Raw genomic sequence first — 5,673 nt, 5'->3', positions numbered from 1 at the left:
ATTGATTCTCAAATTACTGTGTGTGTTTGTAGAGGATTTTAACGTCCGTTAACATTTTACCACACCTTGCAATTAGCGTCCCTTAATGTCTTGGGTGTTAAGATATACCCCTGAGCCTTATGCCATGGAGAATGCATTCACACTCCTTAACTCCATGTAGGCATCACATCTAGAGGTTCACAAAAAACCCAAACCAGGAACCGGACCCGAAAAAAAACCCAAAATGGGTTTTTTATACCTGGGTTTTTAATACGCGTAAGGTACGAATAGGGTATGCATTTCAGCACTAAAACTTGTACCTGAACCGAACCCGATTTGTACCCGGTAATACCAGAAAACCGGAACCGGTTTCATACCCGGGACCGGGTTTTTCCAATACCCAAAACCAGGTTTTTCCCATGCCCGAAACCGGGTTTTTCAAATACCTGATCTATACCCGAAATTATCCAAAAAATACCCCTAAATATTGCAACCCATAAAAAATCCATCTGAAAAATACCCGTAAAAAAGCCCCCAAAAACCCAAAAATATGGTTTTTTAATACCCGAAAATAGGATATTCAAATACCCGGTTCTATACCCGACCCGAACTTGATGCATAGGGTATGGTATTTAGAGACAATACCTGGACCCGAACCCGACCCGGGTAGGGATGAGCTCGATACCATACCGGTACCGAAAATACCGATCCCGAAAATCCCAAATTCTTGGTACCGGTACTGAAATGTTCGGTTCGGTACCCGGATTGAAGGTAAAAACTCGGGAAATACCGGTACCATACTGATCCCGAAACTCAAAATTTCGGTACCAATTAAGTACCAAATCGGTACCGATTTCAGTACCGGTACCGGTACCGAATTTGCTCATCCCTAGATAGGGCTGTAAACGAACCGAACGAACACGAACAAGGCCTTGTTCGTGTTGATTCGTTAAGTAAATAATGTGTTCACGAACGGTTCATAAACACTTACCGAATGAGATTTTATGTTCGTGTTCGTTCATTAAAGAAATTGATGTGTTCACGAACGGTTCACGAACACAAACGAACATAAATAAAATCGGCAGAGCCTAGAGATTGAGACCGATGTATTCATCAATGTGAATAATGAAAGCCTTTAAACGAATCGAATGAACATGAACAAGGGCATGTTCGTGTTCGTTCATTGAACTTTAAAAGAACACGAACACTTAATGGAACAAATATTTATGTTCATGTTCGTTTATTTAAAAATGAACACTTGTGTTTGTTTGTTTAAAATCTAAACTAACATAACTGAACAAAGATAAACGAACATGCATGAACAAACGTAAATGAATACAAATATAAACGAACTTAAATGAAAACACTTAAATGAACACAAATTAACAAATATAAAACCTTTAAGTAGATGACCTATCCGTATAATATTTAAGTGTTTTCTATTAATATATACATAAATGAACATAAACGAACAGACATAAACGAACGTTCATGAACATAAATGAACGAACGGAACATAAATGAACGAACGGAACATTTCAATTAATGCATTCATGTTCGTTCGTTTAATTAAACGAACAAAAATTTTTTGTTCATGTTCGTTCGTTTATTAAATAAACGAACATAAACGAACTTTTCGCTGAACGGTCACACGATAGTTCGCCGAACGTTTAGTTCGTTTACAGGCCTATCCCTAGACCCTGGTATTGCCAATACCCTATTTTCCAATACCCGGTCATACCCGAACCTGATTCAAATGTTCAATACCCATAACCTGGTATTTGGAAAACCCGATTTGTGCACCTTTAACCACATCACCTACTTTGCCCAATTTCACTCCACCTCATCCTAAGGAAATTATTTAACGACCCTTTGCCTCTCTTTATTTAATGTAAAATTGATTCTTAATTTATTGTGTGTGGGTGTGTTGATTTTAAAGTCCGTTAATATTTTAACCCACCTTGCATTTAACGCTTATTAACCCATAAAGAGAGTGGTTTGCTGTTAACCCTTACCAACTCAGCTTTGACGCTCTGGGTGTGAAAAGTGTACCGAGGACCTTATAATATATAACGTGGAGGTTAAATACATTAATTGAATGCTTCTTTCAGTTTTACAGGCTTTATTTAGTTGCTGTCATGGTAAGTATCAAACACTTTTTTTTTTAATTAGCTTTTATCATTTTTTTACAACAAAATAATTTCACTTTTAGTTTGTATCCGACATTCTCACTTTAAAGGAATGATAAAGGTGGTTGAAGCGTAAAATAGAATGTCAAGGTTAAACTTTTATAATTATGTATGATACAACATTTAATTGTTAAAAAAAATTTACATTTGTGAGGACTTGAACCCAAACCTGACATATATAATAGGGTATAACATACCGCTAGACGAATGAATGGATGAATGGATCAAAGGTAATAGAAAGAAAGAAATAATACTATTTTACAAAGAAAAAGTAAAAATTGCTATCGACCCATTATGCACCGTATCGTTTCTAGCCTTCCCATAAGCAGCACGACGTGACAAAACAAACCACGTTGAACGACTTGATATATTTATAAAGCTCGACAATGTCGTGAACACAAAACGAAAACAGCTGCGAGACGTTACACAATTACACCAAGTAGAGATGGCAAGCCAAACTGATTAGGCTAACCCGCACAAAACGAAAATATGTTAGGTATTCTCCATAGACCACACGCCAAGCAAAGCAAGCAATCCACTGACTCCAACCCACTGTTTTTGGTTGAACTACTTTAATTTCCTATAATAATTTTTTATAACAAAACCAAACCAACTTTTTTTCCCCGATCAGTAACATAAATAAACTGTTTTCAGTTTTCAGTTTTTTTTTTTACATTTTTCTATAGAACACAAAAGCAAAACCAAATCAAACCGTAAAACTGCAGCTTTAAGAAATTACAAAACCCAACCGTCGGTTTTTCTAATACAGTTTCGTCTTTTCAGTTCGATTAATTAGTTGTTCAATTGTACACTCACCAATGACAAACAATCAATAATAAATAAATAAATAAATAAATATATTTGATTCATAATAATTTTAAATAGTAGCACAAAAAAAACCCTGATTAGATATTAGGGCCAAAAGTAAAAAAATAAATAAATAAATAAACGATTAAAAAAAACCAACTCATCATTCTCAACTCTCATAATCTCATCAGTTCACCGTCTCTAATGCAACATAATACCGGCAACGGAAACCAATATCGAAGCTGCAACAAACACCATTGAAAGAGTGACCGAAACAGCCGAACCGGCCTCCATCGGGGCAGGAGCGGGTGCCGGTGAGAACTCGATGTATTCACGAGCAAAGGCGGAGGTGGAGGAGATGGCTACAACAACAAGAGCAAGGACTGCAACTCTTAGAGCACTGTTGGAGGCCATTTTTTGTATAGAGAAAGTGAGTATGTGAATGGTAATAATAATAATAATAATAATAAGAGAGATTGAGAAGAATTGGTGTGATGTTGATGTAAGTGGAGATGAGTTGGGGTGTTTATATAGACTAGGTGGTGTAACGGTCGAAAATGTTAACGTTGGAAGATGATGATGATGATGATGGTTTGGTCTTTGGTGTTGGCTATATTACAGTGTGGGCCCGAAAGATTTTTTTAAAACCTTTTTTTTATTTAAAGGATTGGGTAAATTATAATGATAATAATATAGAATATTTGTAAAGAAAGACTGAGATTACTCTTATCTCTAAGTTGACTTTAAGAGTGTCCGGGTTTTATCATCAATGGCTTCGGATGGGTGCATTTTTCTCGGAACAGAAGATAATTTGAAGGCGCTTAAGGCTTTGTATGGCTGGGTTGGGTTAGCTGGCGGTGTTATTTTGTCATTGAGTCACCCTGTACGAAATACCTAAGAATTATATTTTTTTAGTCACTAAAAAAAATAATAAAAATATAGAATCTTTGATATAAGGCCATGGGCGTTGGTTTCCACATTTCAAACTTACGGATACAAGTATGTTTTGATGAATTTTACGAGATAAAACAAATAATTTATTTTGAAACCAACTCGGTTTTTTAAATTAAGCTTTATATCGGGATTTAAAAAAAAATAAACTACATTGTGTATTTAGATTTTTTAAACAAGTTAATGAGTACGAGTTATTAAAGGAAAACAAATAATTAGCAAATGAAAATATTATTAAAACTTAAAAGAAAAAAAATTGTTTGAAACTAATTAAGCTAGATGTCACGCACCTTCAAAATTTCAGCTTGGTATACTGCGTATCCGGAACTTTCTGGGCCGTATAACAAGTCTTTTTTTTTTTATGAAAACTAGGTTTAGGAACCTGCGCTACACGCGGGGACCATTAAACCGAACAAACAAAAAATACATAAAAACAAAATCACCAATGCATTATAAGTCGACGTGAAATTAGTCTGCATCGGGTTACGACGTCGAAACTAAACAAAAGAAAGAGATAATCATATGTAGAACCAAATAAACCGGCATGTTACAACTGCGAACCGATGAAGTTAGCATCGGTGGTGCCAGCACAAATTTGTAAACATGAATTAGTAAGCCAATAAAACATATTTTAAAGGCGTGGTATCAAACGTCGAAACATGAATATAAAAACATGTGACGATGGGATAATTTTAAATCATGAAAAAAGTTTCGATCATTATAAAGAAGAACTATAACATATATGAAAGCAAAGTTTAAGAAAATCGTTTAACTGAAAAATAAAACATGTAAAGCGACAATTGCCCAAGTTTAATGTTAAAAATATATTTTGTTAAATAAATGGAATAAAAACCAATCGGATAATTTACCAATCCCTACTGTGTTTTTAAAACATATATAAATCTACTTATACTAATAAAAGAAAATAATTTGGACAAATGACATTCTGAGGTTAATCCGCACTATCAAATTCTCACCTAAATCACTTCTCTTCTATTGATGGAAAACAAAAAAAATATCTTTGTTCTAAATATAGTATTGATTATAAATTCAACATACCGTATTAATTGGTCAATCTCTATTAATTGAATTATTAATGTTATAAATTATATTGTAAACATACTTAATATAAAAAAAATATTAATTTAATATATATAATAATTACGTGTCATAAAGATATTTTCTTTAAAAAAATGTATATAAAAAATTTGTATTTAAAGAATACACTAACATTTAATATTTAAGACATCTTCATATTGAAGAAAACTATAATAATTTTGTTTACCTTTTACAAATATCCAATGCTTAATAAGTTTTAAAAATCATAGACAAACTTTCCATTTATTATATTTAGTATAAGACTATTGTGACAGTTGAACAACAATGTGTTTATAAGAACAATATCATGAAAGCTGTTTAAAAAGGAAAATTTGGTGTATTTTTTTGTTTATGATTTAGGGTTTTTAGGATATGGAGTAAAAAACATTTTTATGAAAGGCTTTAACTACATTATTCAGATCTAAATGCCTCATTGTTTTAAATGCTACTTCCAGCGGTATTGGTTTTTACATTAATTATCTTTTATTTTATTTCTATTAAATTATTTATTGTAATTTATATATTAACTTATATCGTGTAATACACGGGGTTCTAAAGCTAGTAACAAATATAATAAAGTAAAGGCATAAGTAATAAGAAACTAAAATTCAATATATGTAAAAGATTCAATATATATAAAACATAGTTG

This window comes from Bidens hawaiensis, unplaced genomic scaffold (assembly GCF_021521415.1).
Source record: "Bidens hawaiensis isolate Kalapana, Puna unplaced genomic scaffold, B.hawaiensis_p1.1 tig00016746_1, whole genome shotgun sequence".
Taxonomy (NCBI): Eukaryota; Viridiplantae; Streptophyta; class Magnoliopsida; order Asterales; family Asteraceae; genus Bidens; species Bidens hawaiensis.
This window is presented reverse-complemented; position numbering follows the sequence as displayed.